Genomic DNA, 7855 nt, shown 5'->3' with positions numbered 1-7855 from the left:
GAGTGGAGGGGACAGCACTAGCGAGAGTGGAGGGGACAGCACTAGCGAGAGGGATAGCACTAGCCGGAGCCGGGGGTGGGGGGGGCGACAGCGGTAGGCGGAGCGGGGGGACGACAGCGGTAGGCGGAGAGGGAGGGCCACGGCGGTAGGCGGAGAGGGAGGGCCACGGCGGTAGGCGGAGCGGGGGTGTATAGCACTAAAAGGAGCATGGGCGGATAGCACTAGGCAGAGCAGGGGGGATCGCAATAGACAAAGTAGGGGGGGCGACAGCCCTAGGCGGGGCAGGGGCCAACAGCACTAGGCAGGGTGGGGACCAACAGCACTAGTGGCGAGGGGACGACAACGCTAGGCGGGGCGGGAGGGGGTCACAGCACTAGGCCGGGCAGGGGGTGAAAGCACGAGTCCTAGCAGGGAGTGGGGTGGACAGCACAATAGCGGGGGCAGTAGGACCCATCGGAGCAGGGTGGGGGTACAGTAGGACTGGTCAGAGCGGGGGCAATGGGGGGGCGCGCAATAGGACCAGTTGGAGCCGAGGGGGGTAGGACCAGTCGGAGCAGGGGTGGGAAAGGACCAGATGGAGCGGGGGAGAAAGGACCAGAAGGAGGATGGGGGATAGAACCAATCAAAGCTGGGGACTATAGGACCAGTGGGAGCAGCGGGGTGGTGATAAGACCAGTCAGAGTGGGGGTATAGATCTATAGATTTCGACCGAGCGGGGGGGGGGGGGGGAAACAGAACTAGCCAGAGCCGGGGGGCGGGGGAATCGAACTAGAATGAGCAGGGAGGATAGAACCAGACCAGGAGCAATAACACCAGGCAGAGTGGGGGCTGGGGTGGGGGGGCAAAGGACCAGAAGGAGCGGGGGGCATAGGACCAGATGGATTGCGCGGGGGTGGGGGTGGGGGGCGGCAGCACCCCGATAGGACCAAAGTGAGGGGGGCATAGGACCAGTTTGATAGTTGTGAAAGTATTGATTATGGAGAATAGATTATTAAGCTCCAGAAGTTGCCTCCTCTAAATCTAGAACAGACGGTCATGGAAATAGGCATTGGAGTCAGTGAGAGAAGGGAATTATTGTTGCGGAGCAGATACACCAAGTTAAATTACTTCTCACCGGCCATGGTATCATTGAGGTGGTCCTATTTCCAAGATTTCCCTCAGCGCACTGCGTGGAGTGATTGGTCTGATGGTGCTCCTGCAAGTTGAGAAGGAAACTCAAATGATGCTGTTTCTTCAACGTAGAGACATTTCTCCAGCATCCCGCAGATCAGCCTGGCATTCAATAGGCATGAGAGAACAGCCACAGAAGCCTGGATTCTCCACTCTTCCCTACCCCTGCCATTGGATCCCAACACTCCCACAGTGGAAGAGGCCTGGACTTAAACAACAACAAGTCTCCAGTACAAAGGCAGACTAAAGAAGAGGAGTGGTAAGACTTGCAATACTCCATACCAAACCTTTCTATGCTCCCTACAAAGATACAAGTTGGAGGCTACAGAACTCCACAAGATAATAGGATGGGTGGACACACACACTCTGTTTTTCCTTGCAACTCACCCATGCATTTAGTCCCACCCACCAAGCAATTCACCCCACAGAAATTAGGTACATATACTCAGCTCTTTCACTTGTATTATCAGCTGGGACTCTTCAGTAAAGTGATGCTGGACCTAGAATATTGAAAAGAAATTATGTTACAATATGTAAGACATGCCTAGCAAAGTCTCAGGAAAGGAGACACCATAGTGAGGAGACAAGTGAGGACAAGTGTGCTTTGGTGGTGAGTCAGGGCTACAGAGAACACACCTGCTAATTCCCCTGCACTGTACTATCCCCAAGCACTTAGGTTAGTGCTCTGCATGTAGGACACATTCCAGTATCATTCATTCAATCGTATTGAGTGCTTACTGTGTGCAGAGCACTGTACTAAGCGCTTGGGAAGTACAAGTTGAGAACATATAGAGTTTGCACTTAGTACAGTGCTCTGCACACAGTAAGCGCTCAATAAATATGATTGATTGATAGAGACGGTCCCTACACAACAGCGGGCTCATGTCAATTGACTGCAGGAGCGCAGTGTCTATTAGAACTAACGTAGCCACAGCAAGAAGCTGAGGAACGGAGAGGTGGCCAGTAAGCCTTCCGATATGGAGTGCTAGGCCCTTCACCCCTCTACCTACCCCTGACCCCCAACACAGGCATGAATGAGATCAGTATAGGTGAGGGATGATATCCCCCACAAACAGCTCCGGGGAAAACTGGGGAAATTTCCTGGTCTAGGAGAGCTCACGGCTAGCAAGCCAGAAAGCACCTAGCCAGCTACACTCAAACACTAGACTCTCCCCTCCTCCCATCCCCCCCTCCCCGGACTTCCCCCTAACTCCCTCAGAGGCATTCACTGTCATGCACAGAGGGGTTCCAACTCTGGAAGGACTGAGGATGTGGCAGGGTGACCCTGGGACGGGGCTGTGGATTCAGGTAGGATTGATTGATCCATCTAAAGAATTAAGGACACTGGGTCTCCTCAGGTCCACCATCACCATCTTAGAGATGGAAGCTCGGCTCATTCTTCCTCACCATGGAAATCAGCTCATCTGGGTCCTCACTGAAGGGGGACACTTGGACCACATCCATCCACAATCCACACATCCTCCCCCCCGGAACTCCCACCCCCTACCCACACAGTGGACCTATCAGCAGTCTCCCAAATCTTTACAAGCCTTACTGAAATTGTTTCTTCTCCAACAAACCTTCCCTGACTAAAGCTCTCATCTCTCCACACCCCAGACACACAAACATACACTTGATTTTTTCTTCCAGCTCACCCACGCACTTACTCACCCACTAAACCCTGAAGCATGAACTCCCCCCCACACACACTGCCTCGCCCCCATGAAGTACATATCCTTTTACTCAAATCCCTCCCTTACCTGTATTGCATCATCTGGAAACACCCCCCACCTTTCCCCACTGCACCTATAAGATTGAAAGGCAACTCTCTCAGAATTGCAGACAAGTGGGGACAGGTGTTCTGCTGAGGTGGGTGAAAGAGGGTGGCAGGCAACAGGTGTGATTGTTCTGTTGCATTGTATTCCCCCAAACACTTAGTACAGTGTTCTGCATATACTTAGCACTCACCCACCGTTGATGGATTGCAGGAGCCAAGTGTCCTTTAGAACTTCCCCAGCCACAGCGAGAAGCTGGAGAACAAAGAAAGAGCAAGTTTGAGTGGACAGGAAACCTTCTGAGAGGGAGCCTTAGGCCCTTCAACCTACTACCCGCCCTCCACCCCCATCAAGGGAATGAGAAGGTCAACATCCATGAAATGAAAACCCCACATAATAGTTCTGCAGGGAGGGCCTTGGGGAAGTTTTTGAGCCTGGAAGAGCTCACCTCTAGCAAGCCAAAAAACACCTGGTCAGCTTCACTGTTAACACTAGGCTTTCCCCCCACTCCCCCATTCCCCCACACCCTCCTAATTCCCTCAGAGGCAGTCACTGTCAAGCACAAAGGGGTTCCACCTCTAGAAGAGCTGAGGATTTGCAGGGTGACCCTGTAGACAGGACTGTGGGTTCAGGGAGAAATGACCCTTCTATAGAATTATGGGCCCTGGGCTTTCTCAGTCCCACAGTCAAGTCACAGAACCAGTTCCCTATGCAGAGCCTTAGCCCCAGTGGGTAGAACCAGCCACAGTACTGAGAGTAACACACCCCTCTCTACACCTTGCCCTCCTCCCACAGTAGCCCCTAGTCATGCCCCCATCACCTTCCCTTAGGGATGGAAGCTCAGCTCTTGATTCCTCATCTCCATGGGGATCAGCTGTTCTGGGTCCTCCCTGAAGGGGCAACGGTCCTCACTACCAGGAAGTGTGGTGAGAAGCTTCTGGGAGGAGAAATAAATTGGTCCTTTTGTCTGCTCATCAGGACTTCTTTGACATCCACCTGGGATTAGGAAAAGCCTGAAAGCTCCAGCCAGCTCCTTATGCCTCACCTGGACCACATCCACCCTCAACCCATCCCAAACATCCTCCCAGCAGGCACTCCCACCCCCCACCTACCCTGTTGACACACCAGGAGTCTTCCATCTCTATAAAAGGCCTTCTGAATTTGTTTCTTCTCTAACAGGCCTTCCCTAAAGTTCTCATCTCCCCACCCCCTCCTAAAAAACACACTTAATTTTCCCTTCCAGCTCACCAATGCACTTAATCCCACCCTCTAAGCACTGAAGCATTCACCCCACATCAATTAAGTATCCAGAATCTCCCCTTACCTGTACTGTATCATCTGGATCCAAACCCCCTCATTATTCCAATACTGGACCTATAAATTTAAAAGGGAACTATGTCAACATGCACAAGACAAGCCTATCTGAAGGTTTAAGGGAAAGCAACATGGTAATGAGAGCAGAGAAGAGGGGACAGGTGTGTTGAGGTGGTGAGGCAAGTCTGCAAGAAACATGTCTACTTAATCTGTTCTATTAGACTCCCCCAAGCAGTTAGTACAGTGCTCCTCCTGAAGGAAGTTCTCAAATGCTGTTGATTGATTGCAGTAGCAAAGTGTCCCTTAGAACTTCCACAGCCAGGGAGAGAGGTGGGAGAACAAAGAGGCAGTTTGAGTGATCAGGAAGCCTGCTAAGATGGAGTAATAACCTCTTTAGCCCACTAACCACGCCTGCCCTCCAATGCAGGAATGAATGAGGTCAGGGTAGAGCAAAAATACCCTCTCAGTCCAGCCCTACAGACAGGATTTGGGGGTAATTAAGTAACCTCGAAAAACTCCCACCTACTAAGCAGATCAAAGCTTCCTTCCAAAAAAAACCCCCCTTATTCTCCCAAACCCAGCCACTACCATGATTCAAAGACAACGAGCCTTGAAAAAGGTAAGGCTTATATAGGGCAGGAAGAGTGTGGGGGCAGGGCGTGTGTGCCTTAGTCACTAATTCCCCTGATTGGAAACAGCTGGGGTAGAGATCAGTTGTCCCTGAGAGAAGGCCCAGCTGCATCATTGGATAGGGTATGGCTGCCAAAAGGATAGAGTAGGATAGGTAGGCCTGTCCAGAGTGAGCCCCCCTTTTCCTCTGCTCCTCCTCTTCTCCCCATCGCCCCTACTCCCTCCTTCTACGCTACCCACTTCCCTGCCCCACAGCTCTTGTGTATATCTGTACATAATTATTATTCTATTTATTTTATTAATGATGTGTATATATCTATAATTCTATTTATCTATTCTGATGCTAGTGACGCCTGTCTACTTGTTTTGTTTTGTTGTCTGTCTCCCCTTCTAGTCTGTGAGCCCGTTGTCGGGTAGGGATCGTCTCTATCTGTTGCCAAATTGTACTTTCCAAGCGCGTAGTACAGCGCTCTGCACATAGTAAGTGCTCAGTAAATACAGCTGAACGAATGATTAGGATAGGATGAAAAGGTCCGTCCAGAGAAACACTAATTCCAAACACTTCTCCAGCCAGTCTCATCTCCGGCCCGACCCCCACCCCCCTTTCCTGTCCCATCTCAGTTCCCTCCTCACAACCCCCACGTCCAGGCCGCTGACACCGGACCCGAGGAATGGCCAGAAAATCCTGGCCCTTCAAATCAAATAGCCCACTGCTCTCCCCATCTTCGGAGCCCTCTTAAAAACACATCTACGCAGCACGGATTCGTGGAGAGAGCACAGGCTTGGGAGTCCGAGGACGTGGGTTCTAATCCCGGCTCCTCCACTTGTCTGCTGTGTGACCTTGGGGAAGCCACTTAACTTCTCTGTGATTCAGTTACCTCATCAATAAAGTGGGGATTGAGGTTAAGATTGTGAGCCCCATGTGGGACAACCCTAGTACCTTGTATCTACCCCAGTGCTTAGAACAGTGACTGACACATAGTAAGCACTTAACAAATGCCAGAATTATTATCATTATTATTATATCCTCCAAAAGGTCTTCCACAACTAAGTTCTCATTTCCCCTAATTGTTCTCCCTTCTACATGGCCTGTGCACTTGGATGGTATCCCTCTAAGCACTTGCCAGTCCCACGTGGCCGTCTCCTCTCTCTCTAATTTATTTCAGTGTCTGTCTTCCCCTGTAGACTGCAAGCTCCTTAAGGATGGGGATTATGTCCATCCACTCTATTGCAGTGTACTTTCCCAAGCACTCAGTACAGTGCTCTGCACAGAGTAAACGCTCAATAGATACGATCGACCGATAACCGATCGACGGTGGCTCGGGCTGCGGGAGGCCAGCGGGCGACCCCCGTATCGCGACGGGCTCCGGTGGCTCGGTCTAGGGTGTGGCAGGGGGTTAGCAAAGGAAGCCCTAGGCCTGCGGCCTAGACCCAGCCTTCCTGCTCCCGCCTGCCTCCCCTCCTTTCTGGCCTCGAATTGGGGGAGTGTAATCATCACACTCCCATGACAAGGAAATGTTTTTCCATGAAAAATACAGACCCGGGTCTGGGAGTCAGAAGGTCATGGGTTCTTATGCCAGCTCTGCCACTTGTCTTCTGTGTGACCTTGGGTAAGTCACTTCACTTCTCCGGGCCTCAGTTCCCTCATCCGTAAAATGGGGATGAAGACTGTGGGCCCCAAGTGGGACAGGGACTGTGTCCAATGTGATCAGCTAGTTTCTGCCCGAGCAATTAGTACAGGCCCTGGAGCATAATAAGGACAAAAAATTCCTACGAGTCACAGTGTCTGACCAGGTGCGCCGGAATCCTGGATAGGTGGGCCGAACACAGTTTGACACAGTTCTCATCTGCCCATCGACGGTCTCGGACTCTATACGTGGCAAGGCCTAGTGGATATTGCCCAGGCCTGTGAAGCAGAAGGACCTGTGTTCTAATCCTAGTTCCGCTACTTGTCAGCTATGTGTCCTCGGGCAAGTCGCTTCAGTTCTCTGGGCCTCGGTGACCTCGTTTGTAAAATGGGGATTAAAACTGTGAGCCCCATGGGGGACAGGGACTCTGTCCGACCCGACTTTCTCGTATCAACCCCAGTACTTAGAACAGTGCCTCGCACATAGTAAGTGCTTAACAAATACCATTCAAAAAACAAAGTCAAGAAAAAGTCTTTCACCAGTTCCTCTTCTCCCTCCATCCCTTAACTTGGGTGGATCTCTTGAGGTTCTCTTCTGAGACCCTTTCTGTCTGACTTTACACTCACTCCCTCGGGGAGCTCATTCACTTCCGTGGTTTGAACTATTGCTGTTCCAGGTGAGATTTTTGGAAAATACACTGGGCGATAGAGAGACCGGAGGCAGAGGGACCAGCGAGGAGACCGATACAGTAGTCAAGATGGGACGGGACAATATTCACCAGACTCTGTGGGCCGTCAGGAGATATAATAATAATAATAATGATGATGGCATTTATTAAGTGCTTACTATGTGCAAAGCACTGTTCTGAGCGCTGGGGGGGTTGTTACAAGGTGATCAGGTTGTCCCACGGGGGGCTCACAGTCTTCATCCCCATTTTCCAGGTGAGGGAACTGAGGCGCAGAGAAGTGAAGTGACTTGCCCAAAGTCACACAGCTGACAATTGGCAGAGCAGGAGTTTGAACCCATGACCTCTGACTCCAAATCCCGGGCTCTTTCCACTGAGCCATGCTGCTATGTTTTGAGCACAAAATACAGAGAGCCACAAAATACAGCCAAAGCTTGAATACCCATATTAATGGTGAGAAGCAGAGTAGCCGAGAGGATAGAGCCCGGACCTGAGAGTCAGAAGGACCTGGGTTCTAATCCCAGCTAGCTCTGTCACCTGTCTGCTGTGGGTCCTTGGGCAAGTCACTTCCTTCTCTGGGCTTAGGTTCCATCTTCTGGAAAATGGGGATTAAGGCTATTAGCCCCATGTGGGACATGGACTGCATCCAACTG

General features: G+C 51.3%; 1 long non-coding RNA gene across 1 annotated transcript; it reads right to left on the bottom strand.

The window, feature by feature from the left end:
- Positions 1 to 1619: 1619 nt before the first annotated feature.
- On the bottom strand, positions 1620 to 3909 carry LOC119923766. Its single transcript, XR_005448959.1, has 3 exons — positions 3766 to 3909; positions 3143 to 3200; positions 1620 to 1670 (listed from the first exon to the last, which is right to left on the bottom strand). It is a non-coding gene; the product is annotated as an uncharacterized LOC119923766 (long non-coding RNA).
- Between the last annotated feature and the right edge of the window lie 3946 nt (positions 3910 to 7855).

This window comes from Tachyglossus aculeatus, unplaced genomic scaffold (assembly GCF_015852505.1).
Source record: "Tachyglossus aculeatus isolate mTacAcu1 unplaced genomic scaffold, mTacAcu1.pri scaffold_246_arrow_ctg1, whole genome shotgun sequence".
In the NCBI taxonomy this organism is placed as follows: Eukaryota; Metazoa; Chordata; class Mammalia; order Monotremata; family Tachyglossidae; genus Tachyglossus; species Tachyglossus aculeatus.
The sequence above is the reverse complement of the archived record's forward strand: the minus strand, read 5'-3'. Positions and strand labels throughout refer to the sequence as shown.